General features: G+C 35.9%; 1 long non-coding RNA gene across 1 annotated transcript in view; it reads right to left on the bottom strand.

Moving 5' to 3' along the window:
• Positions 1 to 16985: 16985 nt before the first annotated feature.
• The window catches only part of LOC100584098, a 33047-nt gene continuing 22712 nt past the window's right edge, over positions 16986 to 27320 (bottom strand). Inside the window, exon 3 of the long non-coding RNA XR_001115557.1 lies at positions 16986 to 19775. This is a non-coding gene — a long non-coding RNA (uncharacterized LOC100584098). The remainder of the gene's footprint in view (positions 19776 to 27320) is intronic.

Genomic DNA, 27320 nt, shown 5'->3' with positions numbered 1-27320 from the left:
GCATTTATTTTCTCCTTACATTTAACACACGTTTTGAACTGTCACATTTTCCTGTCTTAGTCTGTTTTTATCAATTTAGATTTGTGCCTTAAAGAAAACAATTGAGTTTTTTTGGCTGCAAAATAGCCAAGTCTGAAGCGAAAAGGGATCCCTAGTTTATAGTGACCTTTCTCTTCTTTCAGTGAACTAGCTGCTGGAGAGAAATGAGTATCTTAGAGGCAGAATAGTACAGCTAGGTTTGGTGCCAGAAGAATGGATCATTCTGCTCCTTTCTGGCTGCATGAGCTTGGGCATAATTAACCTATGTAGCTTCATATGCTTGTTTTGAGGATGATGTGAGATTGTACAAATATACACACACACACACAAATAGCACATCTTAAGTACGCGATAAGTATTAATTCATTATTACATGCTCTATTTTGTGTTTCCTGTATGTTTTAGGTTAGAGGTCTTTTTCTGCCATTTTTAAAGTAAAATATATTATTTCACTTATTTAGATGTATACCTTAATCTAAACTTTCTAGAAAAATCATCATTCTCTGTATAATGTGAACTGTTAATGAATTGTCAGCTATCAATCCCAATTCTATGTGCTTGAGCAAACAAAGTTACCATGGAAATCTCTGTATAACAAAATGATTATAAAACCCATAGAATTGATGTATTTTATTAAACAATGTCTAAAATGTGAATTTCAAGGCAATCAAAATAGTTGAGATTTTAAAATACTTGAATTTTTGCTATAAAAGAATTAAATCCATATCGTTGTCATGATTTTGATAAAACTACTGAGATGTGTTATACATGTGGACAGATATAAAAACACCATTCTACCATGTGACATTTAAAGAAGTTCAAAGCAAAGAAATATATTTGAAAAATCTGGATCCCATGCCTCTTTAATGGCCATATTTCACTGTGATAAGATTATATTTTACATTTCTTCAACACATTTGGTAATTTCATACAAATGTAAATTTTATATGATCCTTTGTAACAATTCTTTCTGCATCAAGTGTTAAGTATTTACAAGAGTACAAGCTCATTTCATCAATATTAGCCTCCAAAAGTACTATTTTCATTTAAAAGGCGGTAAAATAATTTGTACCAAGGTGCACAGGACTAGCTGTCTTACATTCACTAATTACTTGCTTATTAAAAGCAAATTTATCAATTCAAAAAACCCTCTAATTTGAAGGAAAAGATCTGTGTGCCAGGTGGGTTGAGGGCTTTACATGCATCATCATATTCAATCTCATAATAATGTTTCTAGGTAGATAAAATCTCCCTTTACACACATAAAACCAGTACTTAGAATGATTATTTACTCAAGTTCACTCTTTCAAAGCAGGGAGAAGCTGATGAAAACCAAGTCTTTCTGAGTCGTATTTCTCCATTGCCTCACACCACTTCCTAATTATCTGCTTGTGGTAGAAATATTTCTTAGTAGAGAAACTTCCAAATGCCTTTATTTGTTAGATGGACTGGTTTTCTCTCAGAGATGGATTCTTGGATCTTTTTAGAATTGTTCAAACTGTTTCATTTTTATTTTATTTTACTTATTTATCAACAACATTTTAAATATTTATTTATTTATTTTTTTAGAGGCAGGGTTTCACTCTGTCACCTAGGCTGGAGTGCATACTGCAGCCTTAAACTCCTGGGCTAAAGTGATCCTCCCGCCTCAGCCTCATGAGTAGCTAGGACTACAGGCACTTGCCACCACATCTAGCTAATTTTTAAATTTTTTGTAGAGACAGTGTCTTGCTGTGTTGCCCAGGTTGGTCTTGAATTTCAGTCCTCAAGTGACCCTCCTGCCTCAGCCTCCCAAAGTTCTGGGATGCTCAAACTACTTTAGGGAGTCGGCTTAGTATCTTTGTAATATGTGTAGACATCTACTAATTGCATATATATGTATATTAACTTATTAATTATGTCTCTATTTTCTTGAATTTAAAAATTGAGATACTCCTGTTCCCAGGGGTACAGGCCATGGACATAGAGCAAGCAAGCTTCATTCTTCTCGAGCAACACAGACTAGAGGAGACAGAAACCCAGGACGGATTCTTGATACTTCTTGCTGTCTCATTTTCCACATCAGATAATCCATAACCAATTTCTCTTAACTCTACCTTCTAAAAATCATTGGAATACATCCATTTCTTCCATCTTTATAGCTAACACTAATGTTGAAGCTACCCTTATCCTTCACCCTGATAACTGCAACTGAATTAGTACGAAGAAGTCTCTCCATATCCTTTCTTGCCCACCTTTATTTATTCTCCGTGATGCAGCCAAAGTAATCTTTGGAAAGACAATTCTAATTAGGCCAGTCTTCTGTTTTAAACTCTTTCCTTTCCATTGCATTTAAGTTGAAAACAGTCTTAGTCCATCCAGGCTACTATAACAAAATGCCCTAGCCTGTGTAATTTAGAACCAATAGAAATTTATTGCTGAGGAAAGTCCCAGATCAAAGCATCAGCAGATTTGGTGTCTTTTCCTCATAGATGGCACCTTCTGTGTCCTCATGAGGCAGAAGGGGCAAGGAGGCTCCCTCAGGCTACTTTTATTAGGGCACAAATCCTATCCGTTAAGGCAGAGCCCTCATAACCTAACTACCTCCTAAAGGCCCCCTCTTAATACTAGTGCATTGGAGATTAGGTTTCAACATAAGAATTTTGGGGAGACACAAACATTAAAACTATAGCAAAAACCAATACTGGTTTTTGGTGGGAGATGGACTGAGTGTGGCACATATACTTATTAATTTAGTGTTTTAAATATGTAGAAATGAGTAGTGCCTTAAATGTGTTTTCTCATGGTTTAATATTATGAAAAGTTACTATTACCTGCTATGAAGATGAAACTTGTTTTTGTAGATAATTTTCTGAGCGATCATATTAGTACTGAAATTCACTTATAAGACCAACATGATAGATAGGAAGTACAGTATAAAGAGTTTTGACTTTTCTGGAGTGAGACCGTCAATGTTTGAACCTGCTTGTTTTGCTGCTTCCTCACTGGAAAACTTACTTGAGTTCTCTGGGCTTTGACTTCTCCATCTGGAAAGTAGGGACACCAGCAGTTCCTATTGTGAGGATTAAAAGGGAAAATACATATAAAATCTGCTTTGGAGAGCTTGGCACACAAAAGGTATTCAGTAACTTAGAGCTGTTTTCATTAGGTTCTTTAGTAGTTAGGCAAAATCTTGTAAAGAAGACCTACATAAAATATTTTACCAAACTGCTATTACTTAGATCAATAAATGAGAACTGAGCAAGATTACTGTTCTTAAATGTTAAAATAAGATACAAGTTAGAAAATAGAAAGGGAAAATTATCACAGATAATTAGGGAATCAGAAAAATTTAAAGAGATTAATTACTAAATTACTTTAAAGAAATTTCTCCTTAAAGAGTAAACAACGATCATTTTGGAGAAAAATACGATATAGTAAAACTTAAACTAGGAGAGACAAAAAAATCCCCTAACAGTCGTTAGAAAAATTGAAAAGCTGTCAAGACTTTCCACTGTCCCCTCATCAAAAAAGCAACAAGCCTGGATGTTTTTTTCATGGGATTCTATCTCTAAGGAACTGATAACTCCATTATTACTTATACAGTTTCAGAGGATAGAGGGAAAAGAAAGTTCCCAAATTATTTTCATGAAGTGAGTATAACATCGATACCAAATTTTTTTTTTTATAAGTAGACAGTTTATTTGGGTCAAGTTTAAGGATTATAACCTGGGAGCAAAGACTCAAGTTGCCTGGAATCTACACTTTGATTAGCAGCAGTTGCAAGAGGAGTTGTAAAGACAAAAACAAAGAGACAGACAGTGGGCTGATACAGAGTTGTTTGCCAGAAATTTTATTTATTTAAAGAAATAACATTGGTTATTGATTAGATATATATCATTATAGTTTAGGGTATGAGATATAGGATACAATGTGGTATTATTAGTTTAATATATATCTACTTGTGGCAATAGTGAACAATTTCAAGGGATGAATACATAATTTTGAAATATAAACTTTTAACTGAAGTATAGTTAAAAATTTTAAAAATGCCCCATACATTACTACTAGTTTATTAAAATTGTTCATACTTAGATATCTATATCTAATACTCCAAAAAATTTACTACCAAATTGTGACAGTAGATATTAGTCTGACACGTTTTTGATACCAAACGTTAAGAATGCTAGTGCACTTGAACCTGTGCATACGTATACCCAACCATCCACCATATCCAAGAACTGTGGTCCATTTTCCTCTAAATCTTTGCAAAAATCCTAACCAAAATATTTATAAAAAGAATGAAGCAGCAATATGAACAGACTAATATGATACATATAAGTACATTTATACATTTTTATGTGTATGAAAACAATGATGTTTTAGTATCAGGGACTCTATTATCTATTAACATATTCATTATATTCATAGGTCAGGAAAATCATATAGTCATTGCTATGCTCTGTGTATTAGTCGGGGTTCTCTAGAAGGACAGAACTAGTGGAATATACAGATATATGTGTATGTGTGTGTGTGTGTGTATATATATGGGAGTTCATTAAGTATTATATATATGGTTTATTGTATATAATATATAAAAATATATATTATATATTTATATATAAAATACATATTATATATTTATATATAAAATATATATCATATATAAAAATATATAAATTATATATAAATTTATATATATATAAAAATAATTTATATTTATATATAAATTAATATATATAATATATATTATTATATATAATAAACTTATATATAACATATATAATATATAATATAATATATAATATATATAATATACGTTATATTATATATAATATATATAAACTTATATATATTATATATTATATAACGTATATTATATATATTATATATAAGTTTATTATATATAATAAACTACATATATATATGGGAGTTTATTAAGTATTAACTCGCATGATCTCAAGGTCCCACAATAGGTTGTCTGCAGGCTGAGGAGCAAGGAGAGAGAGTCGGGGTTCCAAAACTGAAGAACTTGGAGTCTGATGTTCAAGGGCAAGAAGCATCCAGCATGGGAGGAAGATGTAGGCTGGGAGGCTAGGCCAGTCTCTCTTTTCACATTTTTCTACCTGCTTATATTCTAGCCATGCTGGCATCTGATTAGATTGTGCCCACCCTGATTAACGGTGGGTCTGCCTTTCCCAGCCCACTGATTCAAATGTTAATCTCCTTTGGCAATACCCTCACAGACACACCCAGGATCAATACTTTGTATCCTTCAATCCAATCAAGTTGACACTCAGTATTAACCATTACAGTCTGGCTCTGTGTCCCCACCCAAATCTCATCTTGAATTGTAATCCAAATTGTAATCCCCATGTGTGGGGAGAGGGACCTCAAGGGAGGTGACTGAATCATGGGAGCACTTCCCTCATGCTGTTGTCATGATAGTGAGTGAGTTCTCACAAGATCTTAAGATCTGATGGTTTTGTTAGGGCTCTCCCCCTTTGCTGTGCACTTCTTTCATTCTTCTCCTTCCAGACACCATGTGAAGAAGGACGTATTTGCTTTCTCTTCTGCCATGATTATAAGTTTTCTGAGGCCTCCTCAGCCCTATGGAACTGTAAGTCAATTAAACCTCTTTCCTTTATAAATTACCCAGTCTCAGGTATTTCTTCATAGCAGCGTGAGAATGGACTAATACAGTAAACTGGTTCTGGTAGAGTGGAGTGCTGCTATAAGGATGCCTGGAAATGTAGAAGTGACTTTGGAACTGGGTAACAGGCAGAGGTTGGAACAGTTTAGAGAACTCAGAAGTAGACAAGAATATGTGGGAAAATTTGGAACTTCCTAGAGACTTGTTGAATGGCTTTGACCAAAATCCTGATAGTGATACGGACAATGAAGTCTAGGCTGAATTGGCCTCAGATGGAGATGAGGAACTTGTTGGGAATGGGAGCAAAGCTGACTCTTATTATACTTTAGCAAAGAGACTCGCAGCATTTTGCCCCTGCCCTAGACATCTGTGGAACTTTGAACTTTAGAGAGATGGTTTAGGGTATCTGGCCCCGATGCCTTCACTGTTCCAGCCTTCAGGCTTTGGAGAGTCTGAGCTGACTCAGGGCAGAAGGGATCCCCCCAGCACAGCACAGCTGCTCTACCAAAACATGGCCAGACTGCTGCTTTAAGTGGGTGCCCCATCCCATTCCTCCTCACTGGACTGGACCTCCCAACCAGGACCTCCAGCCGCCCCTGCCCAAGCTCTCCAGCCAACACAGATCTGAATTCCCCTGGGGCAGTGCATCCAGAGGGAGGGGTAGGCCACCATCTTTGCTGTTTAAGCAACTTAGTTGTTCTAGCCTTTGGGCTTTGGAGAGTCTGAGTCGACCTGGGGTGGAAGGAATCCCCAGCACAGCACAGCTGCTTTACCAAAATGGGACCAGATTGCTGCATTAAGTGGGTGCCTGACCCTGTTCCTACTTACTGGGCAGGTCCTTCCAAACAGGGCCTCCAGACACTCCTGCCTGAGCTCTCCTGCTGAGAGAATTCTGAATTCCTCCTGGAACAACTCTCCCAGAGGGAGAGGTGGCAACCATCTTTGCTGTTTGGGTGACTTAGTCATTTCAGCCTTTGGGCTTCAGAGTGTCTGAGGTGACCAGCAGCTGAAGTGGACCCCCACCGTAGCACAGTAGATGCTCTAGCAAAACATGGCCAGACTGTTTTTAAAGCAGGTCCTGATCCCATTCCTCCTCGTTGGGTGGGACCTCACATCCAGGGTCTCCAGCCACTTCCTACAGGTGTCTTTGGACCAGCAACAGGCATGTAACTCCCTGGGACAAAGCTTCCAGAGGGAGGGGCAGGCTGCCACCTTTACATTTTCGCAGGCTTCACTGGTGACACCTCTAGGTTCTAGAAAATCCAAGGTGGCTAGAGACTGGAGGGGGCCCAAAGCATACCACAGCAGCCCTACAGAAAAGTGGCCAGACTGTTACATGAGTGGCTATTCCCATATCTCTTTACCAGGCAGGGCCTTCAGGCCTGGGCCTCCAGCCACCTCCTGCCAGAGCTATTGAGCCAATACCAACTCAGCAACTATCTGGACAGAGCCTCCAGGGGAAATTGAAAGCCTCTTGGCCACTCCCTGTGCAGTGGAACTGCCCTTGCCACCTCAGACTAATGAAGGCTAACAGTAGACCTCTCAACTGAAACCCTACAAGCTAGAAGAAATTAGGAGCTATATTCCACATTCTTAAAGAAAAAAATCTTCAACCAAGAATTTCATATTCAGCCAAACTAAGCTGCCTAAGTGAAGGAGAAATAAGATCCTTTCAAGATAGGCAAATGTTGAAGGACTTCATTACTACCAGACCTGCCTTACAAGAGAGCCTGGAAGAGGCACTAAATATAAAAAAGAAAGACTGCTACCAGCTAATACAAAAACGCACTTAGACACACAGACCAGTGTCACTGTAAAGCAACCATACAAACAAGCCAACATAATAGCCAGCTAACAACACAATGACAGGATCAAATCCACGCATATCAATACTAACCCTGAATGTAAACAGGCATAATGGGCCACTTAAAAGGCACAGAATGGCAAGCTGGATAAAAAAGTAAGACCCAATGGTATGCTGTTTTCAAGAGACACATCTCACACATAATGACACTCATTGAAGGGATGGTAACACTATTGAGGGAATGACACTCTATGAAGGGGTAGAGAAAAATCTACTAAGCAAATGGAAAATGCAGGGGCTTCAATTCTAATTTCAGAAAAAACAGATTTCAAATCAACAAAGATAAAAAAGGACAAGGAAGGGTATTACATATGGTAAAGAGTTCAATTTATCAAGAAGACCTAAGTATCCTAAATATATATTCACGCAACACAGGATGGTGAGTTCTTCTTGATGAATTGAGCACCCAGATTTATAAAGCAAATTCTAAGCGACATAGACTACCAGACAGTAATAGTGGGAGACTTCCACACTCCACTGACAGTATTAGACAGATAAGGCAGAAAATTAACAAAGATGTTCAGGACCTAACCTTAGGGTTGAACCAAATGGATGTGATAGACGTTTACAGAAGTCTCCACCCCAAAACAACAGAATATACATTTTTTTCATCACCACATGGCACATACTCTAAAATCGACCATATAATTGGACATTAAAAAGTCATAATTCTAGCAAACTATCGCAAGGACAAAAAACCAAACACCGTACGTTCTCACTCATAGGTGGGAATTGAACAATGAGAACACATGGACACAGGAAGGGGAACATCATACACCAGGGACTGTTGTGGGGTGGGGTGGGGTGGGGGATAGCATTAGGAGATGTACCTAATGCTAAATGATGAGTTAATGGGTGCAGCATACCAACATGGCACGTGTATACATATGTAACAAACCTGCACATTGTGCACATGTACACTAAAGCTTAAAGTATAATAATAATAAAATAAAAGAAAAAAGAAAAAAAAAGTCTTCAACAAATGTAAAAGAGGCAAAATTATACCAGACACACTCTTGGACCACAGTGTAATGAAAATAGAAGTCAACACAATGAATATTGCTCAAAACCATACCATTACATGAAAATTAAACAACATGCTCCTGAATGACTTTTAGGTAAATAATAAAATAAAGGCAGAAATCAAAAAGTTCTTCGAAAATAATGAGAACAAAGATAAAGCATACCAGGATCTCTGGGACACAGTTAAGGCAGTGTTAAGAGGGAAATTCATAGCACTAAATGCCCACATGAAAAAGTTAGAAAGATCTCAAATTAATAACCTAACTTCATAACTGAAAGAATTAGAGAAGCAAGAAAAAATCAACCCCAAAGCTAGCAGAAGATGAGGAACAACAAAAATTAGAGCTGAACTGAAGGAAACTGAGACAGGAAAAACCATTCAAAAGATAAATGAATACAGGAGTTGGGTTTTTGAAAAAAAAAAAAAAAAAAAAAAGGCCACTAGCTAGGCTAAAAAAGGAGAACAGAGAGAAGATCTAAATAAATACAATTAGAAATGATGAAGGGAATGTTACTACTGACCCCACAGAAATAAAAACAACCATCAGAAACTACTAAGAACACCTCTAACCACACCAGCAAGAAAACCTAGAAGAGATGGATAACTTCCTGGACACATACACCCTCCTGAGACTGAGCCAGGAAGAAATTGATTCCCTGAACAGACCAATAACGAGCTCTGAAATTGAATCAGTAATAAATAGCCTACCAACTGAAAAAAGCTCAGGACCTGATGGATTCACAGCTGAATTCTACCAGATGTACAATGAAGCACTGGTACCATTCCTATAGAAACTATTCCAAAAAGCTAAGGAGAAGGAACTTCTCCCCAACTCATTCTTTGAGGCCAGCATCATCTTGATACCAAAACTGATTAGAGACATAACAAAAAAAGAAAACTTTGGGCAAATATCCTGATGAACATTGATGCAAAAACCCTCAACAAAATACTTGCAAACCAAATCCAGCTGCACATCAAGAAGCTAATCCACCATGATCAAGTAGGCTTCATCTCATGATGCAAGGTTGGCTCAACATATAAAAATCAATAAATATAATTCATCACATAAGCAGAACTAAAGAGAAAAACCACATGATTATCTCAATAGATGCAGAAAAGGCTTTTGATAAAATTCAACATCTCTTCATGTTAAAAACTCTCAATAAACTACATATTGAAGGAACATATCTCAAAATAATAAGAGCCATCTATGACAAACTCACAGCCAACATTATACTGAATAGGCAAAAGCTGGAAGCATTCCCATTAAAAACTGCACAAGACGGAGATCCCTTCTCTCATCACTTCTACTCAAGATAGTATTGGAAGTTCTAGCCAGAGCAATCAGGCAAGAGAAGGAAAGAATGGCCATCCAAATAGAAAGAGAGGAAGTCAAACTCTGTTTGTTTACAGACAACATGATTCTACATCTAGAAAACCCCATAGTCTCGGTCCAAAAGCTCCTTCAGCTAATAAACAACTTCAGTAAAGTTTCAGGATACAAAGTCAATGTACAAAAATCACTAGCATTCCTATACACCAACCACAACCAAACTGAGAGCCAAATCAGAAAGGCATTCCCATTCACAATTCCCACACACACAAAAATAGCTAGGGATACAGCTCACCGGGGAGGTGAAAGATCTCTACAATGAGAATTACAAAACACTGCTCAAAGCAATCAGAGAAGATACAAACAAATGGAAAAATATCTCATGCTCATGGATAGAATAATCAATATCATTAAAATGGCTCTACTGCCCAAAGCAAGTTACAGATTTAATGCTATGCCTATTAAACTACCAATGATATTCTTCACAGAACTAGAAACAATTATTTTAAAATTTATATGAAACCAAAGAGCCCAAATAGCCAAGGCAATTCTAAGCAAAAAGAACAAAGCTGGAGGAATCGCGTTATCCAACTTCAAGCTATACTACAAGGCTACAGTGACCAAAACAGCACAGTACTGGCACAAAAACAGGCATATAGACCAATGGAATAGAATATAGAGCCTAGAAATAAAGCCGCACATCTACAACCATCTGATCTTTGAGAAAGCTCACAAAAAGAAGCAATGAGGAAAAGAGTTCCTATTCAATAAATGGAGCTAGGATAACTGGCTATCCATATGCAGAAGATTGAAGCTGGACCCCATCCTTATACCATATACAAAAATTAACTCAAAATGGATTAAAGACTTAAATGTAAAACCCAAAACTATAACAACCCTGGAAGACAAACTAAGCAATATCATTCTAGACGTAGGAATGGGCAAGGATTTTATGACAAAGACACCAAAAGCAATTGCAAGAAAAGCAAAAATTAACAAATGGCATCTAATTAAACTTAAAAGCTTCTGCACAGCAAAAGAAACTATCAACAGAATAAACAGGCAGCCTAAAGAATGGGAGAAAATACTTGCAAACTATGCATCTGACAAAGATCTAATATCTAGCATCTATAAGGAACTTAAACAAATTTGCAAGAGAAAAACAAACAGCCCCATTAAAAAGTGGGCAAAAGACATGAACAGACACTTCTCAAAAGATGACATATGGGCCGGGCACAGTGGCTCATGCCTGTAGTCCCAGCACTTTGGGAGGCTGAGGTGGGCAGATCACAAGGTCAGGAGATCGAGACCATCCTGGTCAACATAGTTAAATCCCATCTCTACTAAAAATAAAAAAATTAGCCAGGTGTAGTGGCGTGTGCCTGTAGTCCCAACTACTCTGGAGGCTGAGGCAGGAGAATCACTTGAATCCAGGAGGTGGAGGTCGCAGTGAGCCGAGATCGTGCCACTGCACTCCAGCCTGGTAACAGAGTGAGACTCTGTCTCAAAAAAAAAAAAAAAGAAAGAAAAGAATACATACATCTGACCAACAGGCATATTAATAAAAGCTCAATATCATTGATCATTGAAGTAATGCAAATCAAAACCACAATGAGATAACATCTCACACCAGTCAGAATGGCTATTATTAAAAAGTTAAAAAAAAAAAAAAGAAACAGATACTGACAAGGTTGCAATGAAAAGGGAATCCTTACACACTGTTGGTGGGAGTGTAAATTAGTTCAACCATTGTGGAAAGCAGTATGGCGATTCTTCAAAGAGCTAAAAGCAGAACTACCATTTAACCCAGCAATCCCATTACTGGGTATATATCCAGAGGAATATAGAGCATTCTACCATAAAGACACATGCACATGAACGTTCACTGCAGCACTGTTCACAATAGGAAAGACATGGACTTAATCTAAATGCCCATCAACGACAGACTGAATAAAGAAAATGTGGTACATATACACCATGGAATATTATACAGGCATAAAAAAATCACAAGATCATGTCTTTTGCAGGAACATGGATGGACCTGGAGGTTATCATTCTTAGAAAACTAACACAGGAACAGAAAACCAAATACCACATATTCTCATTTATAGGTGTGAGCTAAATGATAAGAAATTATGAACACAAAGAGGGAAACAACAAACATGGGGGTCTACTTGAGGGTAGAGGGTAGGAGGAGGCAGAGGAGCAGAAAAGATAACTACTGGGTACTGAGCTTAATACCTGGGTAATGTAATAATATGTACAAGAAACCCATGTGACAAGTGTTTATCTATGTAACAAACCTTCACATGTACCCAAAACCTAAAATAAAAATTAAAAAATAAAATAAAATAAAATAAAATAAAATCTTGTTATAACTAAATAGAAATGTTAGTAATATCACAAAAACATATGATGAAGCACTAGACACAGTCTCACTGAAGTCAAAAACAAAAGATATATTATCTCTACTATTATTTATTATGGTTCTGGAAGTCTTAGCCAAGGCAAGTAACCAAGAGGAAGAAATTGAATTAGTAAACTGCATAGGACAATTTATTATTGTTTTCAGATCATAAACCTGTATACCTGCATAACTGAAGAGAATCAATTGAAAAGCTATGGAAAGGATAAGAATAATAAAACAATAAAACAAAGGAAACAATCTTTAGAAAAAAAACTCAAAAAGCAATGCTCAGGACCTAATAATAATAATAAATATTTTTGGAGCATTTACTATTGCCAAACATTGTTTAAGTGCTTTAAATGGACCTTTAAATTATTTTAATTCATTTAATTCTTATTACCACTCTCTGAGGCAGGTGCTATTGTTATTACTATTTTGTCTGTGAGAAAATGGAGGTACAAAGTGTTTATGCAACTTACTCAAGGTCTCATAAACATGAGTCTATGCTCTTAATCAGTGTAATATACTTCTTCCTGGACAATCTAAATCTCACTGAGGAACATTTTTATAACTTGGGGAAAAAAACTTCTGCCATAAAACCATAGTTGCTCTTGAGTCAGAAGATTCAGTATTTTGAAAACACGAATTCTCCCTATCTAATTAATAAATTCAATGCAGTCCCAAACATAATATATGTAAATTTTTTAAAGCTAGGTACACTTGTTCTTATATTGCCAGAAACATTAAAGAAAAGAATAAGTAATAAAGTAATGAGGGAAGAATGATGTCATAAATTAACATATATATACTAATTTAAATAATTATATGTTGACACCTGAGTAAACAGACACATTATTCAACCAATGTGAAGAGCCTAGAAACTCAAATATAAATAAAAATTTAATTTATGGGATAGCTGATATTTTAGATCAGTGGAAAAATATATTCCATAAATTGTGTTAGGACAAATAAACTGTATCCTTACTTCACTGCTTGAACCCAAATAATTTCTAAATGGACTGAAGATTTAAAAGTAAAAAATTAAGACTATAAAAGTACTAGAAGAAAAGTGAGAAAAGTTTTAAAAAATGTAATTTTATCATGTGTGTGTGTATGCAGAGGAGGGAGCTTTCTTAGCAAATGTAAAACCTAAAAACCATGAAAGAATAGATTGACAAATGTGTTTACATATACATGTAAAAATAAACAAAATAAAAAGACACATTTCAAGTAGAAAAATATTTGGAAATATATGATAGAAAGACAGCTCATTTCCTTAATCTATCAAGAAATTTTCAAACCAATAAGAAAAAAGCCAACAACTTAAATTGCAACATGGATAAAGGAAAAATACTTCTATCATATAATCATTTTGTATTTTAAAATTATATACATGTAAAACTTTTGAACAAAGAAGTAGAACATCATTATCCTGTGATAAACCACCTTTCTATATATCTTCTCAGATCCTTTTTATGACATTTTTCAAAAAGATGAATTATATTTTATGATAATCCATTTTGTCATCTAACATCATAAACATTTTTGGATGTCATAAAATTTTCTTCTATGACATAATTGATGACAAAACAATTTTTCATGTTGTATATATTTATTCCTAGTTTTTTATTACTGTGAATATTCTGTAAGTAAAATCTTTGTGTATATCCTTATTTTTTATCAAATAAATTCCCTGAAATAGAATTGCTAAAGTTAAAGGGTATATGCATTTTAAACTCTTTTACTAATACCTTTGGACATTCCTAGGTTGTTCTAATTTACACATTCTCAAACAGTATCTGGGAGTGGCTGTTTCGTTGAATTCTTGTCAATATTGGGTGTTACATATTAGGAAATTTTGACCAATTGGACCACTTGAAAGATAATCCTATTATTATTATTATATTACATAAATGATTACAACTGAGATTGAATTTTAATATATATGCATATTGGTTATTTTTTTCTTTTCTGAATTTAGGCATCTATTTAGAAGAAATTAACACTGTGCCTATTTGGCTAAAATAACTATCTGGACTGATCATTTTGTTTTCCATAATCATTAAGTAGGTAGTCTTGCAATCAGTTTAACAACAGTGCCACAAATAGTACCTTGACTAAACTCTTAAATAGCTGCTTTTGTCAGGGAACCTATATATGCAGATTCACCAAGCAGCCATACAAGAAGGAAAGCCTGATGAATTATCACAAAATTTAGATGGTTCTCCAGTGTTCATGCAGACAGTAGAGTTTTTACAATTGCTTCCTCTATTTTTTTCTTATGATTTCTTTACATAATAAACCGGATAATTTAGAACTCTCCCTTCAACCGAATTGGTTTCATTTCCAACAGTCAAGGGAAGACACAAACAGCTCGGTGTTACATTGTCAATTAAACCAAGGTGGAGGAGGGGGAGGGTGGGCACAGTGATAAATGAGCAGTCATTTCAATGTTTTCTTTCCAGCCGAAATCAGAGCCAGATTACACTTTATCTCACCCTGACTTTTAGCAAGATAGATAGCCACGCAAAATTTTCAGGTTCAAATAGTCTCCATCAAAAGGGCTAAAACCCTCATCTTCTGGCCACATTGAACTTTCTTCTTTTTAACTCAAGGGATCCGATTCCTTTTACTGAATAAGAAAGAATTTTATTCAATTTATTCTCCCAGTCTTAGGTCTTTAACCAAAATAAAAGCAAACAATTAAACAAATTAACCTCATTGCTTCATGCACAGCCTTTTAGATATTGTCCAAAAAGTGCTATTTCAGATCCTGAAAGCAAAGTGATTAGGTTTAGTTGTTATCAACGGGGAGCTCTTGTTCAGAACTACGTATTTTAGGTATCTAAGCCTGCATATTCTGATAAGACAGCGTTGGCCTTAAAGCTGAGGCAGCAATAAATCACATTAAAAGTAATAGACTTCTGGAAAAATAATTCCTTTTGATTGCATTGCAGTTAGAAATTTACCTATTTATGTTTGTGCGTAGATATTTAATACAAATGTCTTTGTTTTTAAAGGATTTTAATGTAGCACCTAATATACTAACAACAGAAATAAATAAAGTTCGGAAATACAGAACGAATCAATGTGGCAGTGGTTTGTTCTTTTCACGTTAGAGCTGTAGGAGCAAGGCTTGCAGGGTTTTGGAGCGGATCTACTGCAGGGTCGCTGACACCAAGGGTTATCTGCTGTTAAGAACCAGTATATTTTAGTTACATTTCATATTAAGTGGAATTAAATTTCACGTTCAAATCACTTGTCAGCGCTTAAAAAAAAAAAGACTTCTAAACGACCTCTCAGATATATGACCCGGATGCTGCCGGACCAAACGACTTTTATCCAGGTGGACCTTTCGGGGGTACTGGGTCACCTGCAGGGTAACCAGACAGGATCTCAGATTTGGTGACCGTCCCAGAAGCTGGGGAGAAAGTGCCGCCAGAGAGTGAGCGGAAATCTCCCTTGGAGGCCTGGAGGCAGCAGTCTGAACCCCTCAAGCCGGGAGAGGGCACCCTGGCTGGCTGGGGCCGGCAGCGCTGCAGCCTCGCGTCCGCAGGTGAAGATGCGCTCCCGCTGAGCATGCGCGCCGCCTGGGGCCAGGAGCAGGTGGGAGGATCCTATCTTCCGCCCCAGCACCGCCTGAGGTCAGAGGGACTGTCCTTTCTTGCACTGCCCAATTTGTCAAGGTCTCGTATCGAATAAATAGCTGTCTCCCCAGACCTTTATAGTGACTAATCCAAATAAATCGCAGTCACTTTTACTGTGCGTTTCAGCGGGCAGCCTGGCTTTAATGGCTCTGCCTCCTAGACCTCCGGGGGAGACTCGCCGCGGCCTCTGCGAGACCGTCAGCTCCCCTGGCTGGCCTCAGAGCCTCAGCCTCCCCTCCGGGTTTCGTGGGGTCACTGGGAGCGGTCGTATCCCATCCCCTGCACGCTGGCACTATCTGCTAACTGGAGTTGCCCTCTGGGGTTCCCAGGGTTAAAAGCGAGGGTAAAGCCTCCCATCTTCAATGTGCGCCTGTCTGATGTGGGCCCTCCTCTGAGATCTTGTTTACTTCCTACCGTTCCACCCTCTTCCCCTGCTCCTCTAAACCTCAGAAATTCGAATTATCTTCCCCATTCCACTTAAACCCCTTCGGCCAATCAATCCGGATGTTACCGATTTCCTCTGGGATATTTAAAGCTTTGATCCGCAGGCTTACAGCTCCATCTTACGCACTCCCATCTTTCCCCTCTGGGATCCCTCTAGATGCCTGCTCAAAATACCTGCTGGCGCCAGAGGAAATTCACATGTAACAGATACCCAGCGGGTGTGAAACCAGCACTCTGCTTCCAGGGTCGTTTTCCTCCTCACCTTCCCCATCAAATTGTCGATTAGTGAGTGCTAACACTAGGCATTATTGTGAATCATGAGTGCGGGGCTGGAAGATATGGAACCGCTTTAATAGAGCCGATGATTGCTAACTTACACGTGGCATCGCGCACTCCACCCTCCCCTACTCGGGGCAACCCTGGGTGCCCGACGTCTGTAAAATTAATATGAGCCCCAGGATTGGTCCGCAGGTAGCTTTTGTAAAGGGGTCCAGAATGACTTCAAGCAAATTTCAAGATATCTAAAGTAAAAGATAATTATTCACTTGCTTCTAAAACTGTTACTGAAGCAGAAAAAAAATCAGAGGAAAGCAGCAAATCTCACTCATTTTATTTTGGTGAAAATAAACTACTAGGAAGATTTAACAGGTAACATCAATTTTGCAATGAATTTATTCCAGATATCTTTTATATTTCATATATAAGGTGAATTATCCCTGAAAATAACCACTTTATATGAATGCAGATGGCCAGGATGTTGAAAAAAATGAAATTGGCTTCAGAGAGAAACAGTAAATATAAAGGGAGATACACTTTCCCTCCCTAAACATTTGCAAGAGTGTCAGGTAGGTTTTATTTGAGCAAATAACCTTGTTATATTTCTTTTCAAAAAAGCAAAAACTGGTAGTCCATTCATAAAACTTTTTTTATCGTTGTTGTGTTTTCTAATCCAATTTATTATTTAATATCTGATCTTTTTCAAATTTTACACTTTACAAATCATTTGGCATACATGTGATTATCAAAACTGTTGAACTTTATAAAATACTGAAAAAAAGTATGTGTTGTGTTTATATTTCTAAACATTTGAATTTCTTGGGGAGATAGTGGATAATCCCCAGTGGGTTTATTTGAAAATCTCACCTGACAATTGTCTTTCAGAGGAGGTGTGGCTCTGGAGTTGTTTCTGCCTGGCTCTGTCTTTGTGCTGCTGAGCAGAGCTCTAGGCTCTCAGTAGAAGTTCACAGAATTCCTTTTGATTGATGGCGAGGGGTGATGGCCTACGCAAAGGTCTCTACTTCCAACTTCCCTGTCTTCTATGGCAGCTCCAGATTAGCTCAGTGGGTGTGGGGTGGAATTTTCAGTCAAGATGCATGATGCCTCATGGTTTACTTTCTACTGTAGCATCACTCTTATGGTTAAGAACTTCTGGAACGCTGTTAAGCAGTTTCCCCATTATCGATTTTGGAGATCTTGGCCTATGTTATTTAGAGATGGATTTTAAACAGTGATAAAGATAAGGTACAGATTTACACTGGGAGTTAGTAAGATCTTCCTTTGGAAAAAGATCTACCACATTTCAGAGGTTTGGAGCTGTTAGTGGAGCCAAGAATGACATATAATTTTTGTTACTTGAGGTCTTTCTTGTTTATCAAGTTTTCCAGTTTGCTTTTCTGCCAAACAGAAATGGCAGAAAACATCAGCATATGAAAATTTTAACTAGAAGACAATATCATCTAGGTTCTGGGAAAGCTAGGATGATTTTAAGGAGAATACCAGGGAGAACATAAGAAATACTTTACAAAGTACATTTAGATGTCAGTGTTATAATTGTTGTTTCTTGAACCTTTTAGAGAACTTGAGGGAGGAAGTAGGAGTAGGAGGGAGTTTCTTAGGATTATCAAATTAGATTTCTAAGTTGTCCATTATAGATTTTTTGTTTGTTTGAGACAGAGTCTCGCTCTGTCACCCAGACTAAAGTGCAGTGGTGCAATCACAGCTCACTGCAGCCTCAACCTCCTGGCCTCAAGGATTCTCCCACCTTAGCCTTCCCAGGAGCACACTAGCACGCTTGGCTAATTTTTGTATTTTTAGAAAAGATAGGGTTTCACCATGTTGTCTAGGCTGGTCTTGAAGTCCTGGGCTCAAGCGATCCACCTGCATCGACCTCCCAAAGTGCTGGGATTATAGGCACGAGCCACCAAGCCCGAATATGGAATGTATTTGATGGTTTAATTGTGCAAGGTCAGTTAAACTGATTGGATTTTCTCACTCCAGAGTTTGGTAGGTGGCAGAGCATAACACTGTTGTTTGAGATATTAACTTATCCTAAAAATAAGTCATTTTTTGATAACACCTAAGGTAAAATTATTAGCTTCAGGTTAATAAAGCATGAAAACAAAGTTTCATTTTGTTAAAGTTGAGGTAAGTCATTATAGCATTAGAACAGACAAAAAGCAACAACAAATGAATGAGGAATAAAATATTAAGATCAAAACAATAATTTAATGCCAGTTGTGATGATTATATCACTTTTGATTATCTTCTTTTGAAAGTAAAATTTTAAAAAGTCTATTTTACTTTGTAACTGTCTCAGTATTTTTGTTTTTAAGGGAGAGATTAAGAAAAGCCTTAAAAACAGTTTTGAAATACAGGAATTACATTATCAAAAAAGTACAGCCAACAGTAGTTTTCTAGTGAATCTGAGTTGTGTAGGAAATTAAGTAGGTAATGGTGCCTCCAAATAACAAATCTAACCTCAGATAATTATTCAAGCCTCCTCTCCACATTTTCACCAGAAACCTCTTGCTTACTGGCAGTCACTCCTATTCTCCTCTCCCGACCCCAGCCCTATACAACCACTAAACTATTTTGTCTTTATAGATTTGCCTACTTTAGAATTTCATATAAATTGAATAATACAATTTGTGGTCCTTGATGGCTGGCTTCTTTCACTTAGCATATGTTTTTGAAGTTCATACATGTTGTAGCATATATCAGTAATTTATCCTTTTTAATGGCTGGATAATATTCCATTGAATGGATGCACCACATTTTGTTTATTCATGCATCAGTTGGTGGGCATTTTGGTTGTTTCCATTTTTTGACTATTATAATAATGCTGCTGTGAACATTCATGTCCAAGTTTTTGTGTTCTCTGCCTTGATTGTGTAGATAGTGCCACGCATGGCTTGGTCTGTATGTCCATGTGATATTATGAAAATTTGCTCTCCACCTTGAAAGAAATAGAATTCTAACCCAAGTTTTTCCTGTTCATTTACCAGGCTGAGTTGTTTTCTCTGATACATGCATGTGGCTTATCTCTAAGAAGTACCATAGGAATGAAGAGTTGTCTATTTATTTGAACCAGTTGGAAACAAGGGACCTAGAAAACAGAAAAACATTTGTTTTGTTTGCAGATAGGCAAATTAATATAATTAACCAAATTAAGTTACTTTCAAGTGTTAGGAACTAACTATGTTTGCTTATGGACTTTCCATCTGGTACAATTTGTATGATTATTTTTTGATTCTGCTAATCCTTAACTCTTGGATGCTTGCTATTATAATTCCTACGCAGATGGCTCCCGATTTACAATGGTTTAACTTAACAATTTTTCAATTTTACAATGGTGTGAAAGCAATATACATTCAGTAGAAACCACACTTTGAATTTCGAGTTTTGATCTTTTCCTGGCCTAGCAATACACAGTATGATACCTTCTTCTGACACTGGGCAGTGGCAGCAAACTGCAGCTCCCAGGCAGCCACGATCACAACAGTAAACAACAGATACTACACAGTGCACTGTAGTCAATAAATTACACGAGATATTTAACACTCTATTATAAAATAGGCTTTGCATTAGATAATTTTGCCCAACTGTAGGCTAATGTCAGGGTTCTGAGCACACTTAAGGTAGACTAGGCTAAACTATGCTATTTGGCGTATTAGGTGTATTAAGTGCATTTTCAACTTATGATAGTTTCAGCTTACAATGGGTTCATCAGAAGGTAACTCCCATCTTAAGTCAAGGAGCATCTGTATTCCCATAGAATATGCATCTTACACTTTAGGTAGTATTCTATTCCATTTGGTAAGCATAGCTTCTTTAACCTTTTTTTGGTTTGATCCTATCAAGGAATATCTGATTTCTGTGGCAGCAGGCTTATTTGTTTTTGTTTGTGTGTGTGTTTTTTAGGAGGTTTAGCAGAATATTTCTGGTATTCTGTCTTGCAATGGTGACGAATCTGGCTCCACCATGTATTTTAAAACAATTAATGTTTCCAAAGTAGAACTCCGGGGACATAACATGGTATGATACTGGATTGTATGAATGGCTGTTAGCACTTATACATGTTCTCTGTGAAAAGGGGTTATACATTCATCCAACAGATATTTATTGATTTCCAACTATAGCTATTAAGATGTCTGCTTTAGGATAATATAAAAGTGTATTTATTACATAGATTCATCTAGCACCTCTTAAGACTACCTGAGACCTTTTGGAACTCAAAAGTTGCATGGAACATGATCTGTAGCACACAGCAGTTTACTATCTTTGAAATAACGAATGTAATTCCAACCGAATTAAGGTTTACATTGTGCAGAGTTAATTATAGAGCTAGTGGTTATTACTACAAAGTTAATACACATTAATAATTGCAGATAATTCAGAAAACTTAATTTGGTAGCATCAGCAACACTTTTGCAAAAATCTCAACATATATCATTTTTTGTTGTTGTTGTTGTTTGTATTTTTTTTGAGATGAGTCTCATTCTGTCACCCAGGCTGGAGTGCAGTGGTGTAATCTCAGCTCACTGCAACCTCTGCCTCCCTGGTTCAAGCGATTCTCCTGCCTCAGCCTCCAGGGAGCTGGAACTACAGGCATGTGCCACCACACCCAACTAATTTTTGTATTTTTAGTAGAGATGGGGTTTCGCCATGTTGGCCAGGCTGGTCTTGAACCCCTGACCTCAGGTGATCCGCTTGCCTCAGCCTCCCAAAGCGCTGGAATTACAGACGTGAGCCACTGCACTTGGCCAAAAATCTCAACATACATAATGTTTCAAATGAAATAAAGTAGATCTCTTTCAATTAGCAAGAAAGAATCTTAGACAGATTCTAGTTAATCAGGCAGCTATGGCATCAGGGTTAAAATAATAACCCCTGAAAAAGATGTCATTGACTCTTTTATAATCTCAGCAATCCAGATCCAGTGTTTATATTTTGTTTGAGAGAGAACATGGGCTTTCCTGAACTGTGTAAACTGTACAGTTAACGCAATAAGATTCAACAGGATTTTAGAGCTTTCCAATTCCCTTTCTCTCATGTGTGATCTTGATTAAATGCATCTATGTTCTAAACCTTGATGCAAGCTATATCCCTTACCTTGAAGTCTCTTTTTAAAAACTTGTATAGGCAAGAAGTGTGTTTTGGAATTGGGTACAGTTAGTTGTCTGAGTCAGAATTTTAAACATGGCAGCATAGTTCTTGCAGTATGGAGTTCAGGTGAGGATACTTCACTCAGTTGACATCTTAATGGCTAAAGCTTTTTACTGTTTTGTCCTGACTAGCACTTCAAAAGATATTCTACACAGCAAACATTCCCTTAAGTGTTGGAAAGCTTGGTTCCAAGTGTGCTTCTACATGGAACCAAGGATATTTGGGTGTTGAATACTGTAGGAAGGTGCTTTGGTGCAATGAAGAATGTCGGAACTATTTGACAATGTACTTGGGCACACCAGACATAGGATTCCTCATTGCACAATTATTCTCTAGCAATTTTCTTTGCAAGAAAAGAGACCTGACTTTCTTTCATGGATATAAATAAACTTAATATTTCTTATAGCTGTGCATATTTATCTTCTTAATGACACAAATTTGTAACATAAATATGTTATTTACATATCACAGGACAAGTAGCAATTTATAACATAAATATGTTATTTACATATCACAGGACAAGTAGCATCTTGACAAACTGTTCTCAGAATAGAATACAGTAATTAATAGAATACAGTAATTAATCTTTGTGTGTGCGTGTGTGTGTGAAAAGAAACACTTCTTTAATAATGACTTTTGAAAAAAATGATGAAAAGTTATAAACGAACAATCAGTATTCAAATGAGGTTTCTGTGATTTTTATAAATGCATAGCATCTTACAAACACTATACATTAGTTGGTGGATTTTTAATATGATAGAAACTATTCCCTCTGAATTTTCTAGGGAGGTCAAAGTTACTTTGGTATTGTAAATCTTTTAAGCCAAATTAATTGGGTTATATTTTCTTTTTTTTTTTTCTTTTTCAACTTTTATTTTAGGTTCAGGGGATACATGTGCAGGTTTATTACATGGGCAAATTTCACGCCACTAGGGTTTGTTGTATAAATGATTTTGTCACCCAGATAGTGAGCACAGTACCCAAAAGGTAGTTTTTTGAACTTCTCCCTCCTCCCCCACATCACCTTCGAGTAGGCCCCAGTGTTTGTTGTTTCCCTCTTCGCACTCAATGTTTACCCCCCATTTATAAGTGAGAACATGTGGTATTTGGTTATTTGTTCCTGCATTAATTCACTTAGGATAATGGCCTCCAGCTGTGTCTATGTTGCTGCAAAGGTCATTTAATTCTTTGTTATGGCTGCGTAGTATTCCATGGTGTATATGTGCCACCTTTTCTTTAGCTAATCCACCATTGATGGGCATCTAGATTGATTCCATGTCTTTGCTATTATGAATAATGCTGTGATGAACATACATGTGCATGTGTCTTTTAAAGTATAGGTATTTTGACATTAGTAGTATGCAAATCACTTTCTAAAACCATTGTATAGACTGTCTAATGGGTTCCAGTTAAACTTAAAACACACAAAAATAAGTGAATAAATAAGAGAATGAATGATGGAATAAATATACTGTAAAATCCAGATGTCTGTTGTCTTCGCAGGAGGGAAGAAAAAATTTATCATGGATTTTTGAATCTAATTAGGAAATTTGCATTTTATCATCTTCTCTCTTGTTTCCTTGCACTATAAGAATACAAGTTACTATTATTACTACCTGGACAGTTAAACAGTTTGAGCTCTTTTACTATACAGGCTTTCAAGGCTCATGTTCTAGGGAAGAGGGAATGAATATTTGGAAGATAAGCATGTATCTCATTGGGAATTTCAAATGTTTTAGTTTAATTATTTTGTAGATTCTGTGTTAATGGGTGGAGGCTGGATCTTGATGAAAATACAGAGGACAAAGCAACTGTCGTAAACACTGATCTTCCCACTTTAGGAACCTGAGCTCTGTTATTGTCTAAAAGCATGAGTGCCCAGTAAATGTCCAATGATTGCTTGAATAATTACTATGTGTTCAGATATACAACTCTGTGCTTTTGTGTGTGTGCACATGTGTGTGAAAAAAGAAGGAGATATAAAAGAACTTGAATTTGCCACTCTGTAGTAACTAACAAAATTAGGTACATAGTGCTTAAAATAAAATTTCATGTTTAGGATTGTTAGAAGAATAAACAGAAAGAAAATTATTAAATTGTTAATTTTGTTATAGGAGACAGAATAAACTCAGTTTTCACTATAGTATAGCATTCTTTCAGCAGCAATCCTTACAAAATATCAACTGAAAATCAATTACATAATTTTTCCTTCAAGTAAAGAGCTCATGTCTTTGGTTTCTATTACTCCTGTGTTTTTATTGTCTTTGTATATTTAAAAGATGGGCTAGGACATCAATGGACAAGTCCTTGGAACATTAAAAACTATTATTCTAATTTCCTTCTTTTAAAAATATGCATATTTAATCTATTTTGGAACAATTTGGAAATTCGGGAAGCATAAAGTAACAGATAATTATAACCATGAGTCAATTCTGATTAAATCTCATAATATGACTATCCTTCTTTTTTTAATGGTTGCCTCTTCAATGTGCCAAGTAATGAACACCTTCTATATATTACACATACAACAGAAAGATTACAGGATCTCATTGTGCAAAATTGGTATAAATGAAGGTCTCTTAAACTTCTGCTACTTTGCATGGATAAACAGAAATAGTAACAAGTATAACAAATAGACCAACATTTGCTTCTTTTATTTTGAAATTGAGGGAAATATGTCCAGCCGGTGGTAAGAGCTACACATTGTTTTATTTCAGAGGAAATGGACCTTTAAAGAGTTATCTGTGTTCCTTTTGGTTGTAAAACTTTCAAAATATGTACTAAAACAAGAAATAATAAATTATTGTTGTATACAGTTCTTTTTTCCTAGGAAAGAACAGCGGAAAGCTGAGAAATTATTTATTCAGTTCAATTGGATCACTCTTATGAAATAAAAAATACCGCACTAAGAAACTGTGACTTCTTTTATTTCAGATAACCCAAACCTGTCAGGGTAAACCCAATCTACACCATCACTTAAAGCTGACAGGAAAAAAATGTATACTATAACTTTTAGTTTTAAAAAAATACCACTATGTATGTTTTTATAAATTATTCAAGTCAGAATTAAAAAATTATGTATCATTCAATATTAAGTGAACAATTCAGAATAGCAGGTTTTTGTAGTTAATATTTGTACAAACTTCTAATAATTATTAAAATGGCCTTTATTTGTTTTTTCTTGCCACTGACCTATAGGATGTACTAAAAGAAGACAGATCAGTCTCTTTCCTGATAAGAAGAGTCACCAAGAGGAACATCTGCAACAACTAGGTTGTGAGGAATTTCTTTTTCAAATGTACATAAAAATATATTAATGTACACTGCCTTGGGTAGATGAGATGTGTTATTTCTTTAATAAGTTTGCAAACGTTTACAGAAAAACAGTTAACATAGGTACTTGTTTCTTTATTTTTTGTGAAGAAAGCAATTAGTAAAAATGGAAGTTCCAGAAGATGCTAATTTCTTAGAATAAGATCTGTTTAAATTTTTCCAGTGCATAACAAAACACTTAAAACATTTTTTAAAACATTAAATTTAACATACTATGTTTTAGAAAATATGTGAAAGCAACCTGGATTTAGAGGGTTTAGATCAAGCCTTTGAAGTATCTTAAATCTCCTTGAGACCTAAAAGACTTGTTTATAACTAACAGTTGCTTTGTAAAAACAGCATTATGAGATGTTTGAAAATTTTCTTGTTAAATTTTTATAAGAACATTTCGGTTGGGGAAGGAAGCATCTGTATTGCAAGATGATTTCTATTATTGATTTATTTAATCTCAGGAATGGAGAACAGGATGCCTTGCAGGGAAGTTTATCTGTGACTTGGAAACATGAAGCGACTGAAAATATGGAAAGTTCTATCATCTTTGGATGGGCCTAATAATTTCTCATTATGAGTATAAGACTAGTGATATGGCATCTTTAGTAGATTTTTGTGTGTCTTTTTTTTTGTAAGACTGCTGGAACTTAATCCTGGTTCACCCAAGTCTGAGAGAACACTGTAGGACTATTGAACAGATGAAACCCACTAACGTAATTTTCTCCCAAGTTTTGCTTTTAAAGTGATCAGAATTTATTTAAAACAGATTGACATAAGAAACTTATTTGGAAATAAAGTCTGCATTAGTATTTGGGACTATTGATAGGGAGAGAATTTTTTTCTAAGAAAAACATTTCACTGTCTTTATAATAGAAGAGAGTTTTTCACATTTGCTCTGTGCCTCACTCACTCTTGGTTATGTACTTTTGTAACATTGTCAAACTTTGCAAGAGAAGGCCAAGGAACAGAGGGAGATTCAACAAAGATATCACATTCCAAAATGCCGAGTTCTTATTTCTCTACTATGAATTAGTCTGCTAGTCATTTATTTCACTAATTAAGTCCTCAAGGAAAATGTGAACTTAAATTTGTACCACTGTTGAATCCTAAAGTAATAAAACGGTTAGGTTTTAATTAAGAGATTTAGTAGAGGATTCAATATACTTTGCATGTTACTTATATTATTAATATATACTTTAGTATATATTAATACTAATATAAATATATTTAATAAATATATTTAATGAACATATAAATATATTTAATAAATATATTTAATGAACATATAAATATATTTAATAAATATATTTAATGAACATATAAATATATTTAATATTAATACATTATCTAAATCTATTAAATGTACATTAATATATTATCTAAATATATAAATATAGATGAATTGTACTTATTTTTTCTCTTTTCGATCACACATGCATTCTAGAATTTTCAGAATTGGTTGTAGTGATCCCCATTGTTTTCCTCCTATTTTCTCTAGATTCATTATTCAGACTATTAACCTATAGTCTCCAATACTTTGTCCTTACATCTCAATAATAAATGTATTTTGATTTATTTCTTTCTTTAGATTTTGAGGGCTTTATTATTACAGGGTAATAGTCCTAGATTTCTTAATATTTTGGGAATTCTATCATGAAATTACTGAGTGATTTGGAGAAAGCTATTTTTTTGGGAAGAATTGCTTTGCATTTGGTGTTTAGTTTTGTGTTTTTAGTCCTAAACCCTATACTCATGACAAATTGGACATATTTGTGCTTATGTTGAAAAAAGTGAATTGAGATTAATCTTTTTCTTTTTTTTTTTTTCTTTTTTAGACAGTCTTGCTCTGTCACCCAGGCTGGAATGCAGTGGCACGATCTTGGCTCACTGCAACCTTTGCCTCCCTGGTTCAAGTGATTCTTCTGCCTCAGTCTGCTGAGGCAGAAGTAACTGGGATTATAGGTGTGCGCCACCATGCCTGGCTAATTTTTTGTATTTTTAGTAGAGACAGGGTTTCACCATGTTGGCCAGGCTGGTCTTGAACTCCTTACCTCAAGGTGATCTATCTGCCTCAGCCTCCCAAAGTGTTGAGATTATAGGCGTAAGCCACTGTGCCCAGCCCGAATTGAAATTAATCTTATAAGAATTATATTTCTACTTC

The sequence above is a fragment of the Nomascus leucogenys genome, chromosome 3 (assembly GCF_006542625.1).
Source record: "Nomascus leucogenys isolate Asia chromosome 3, Asia_NLE_v1, whole genome shotgun sequence".
Classification (NCBI taxonomy): Eukaryota; Metazoa; Chordata; class Mammalia; order Primates; family Hylobatidae; genus Nomascus; species Nomascus leucogenys.
This window is presented reverse-complemented; position numbering and strand designations above follow the sequence as displayed.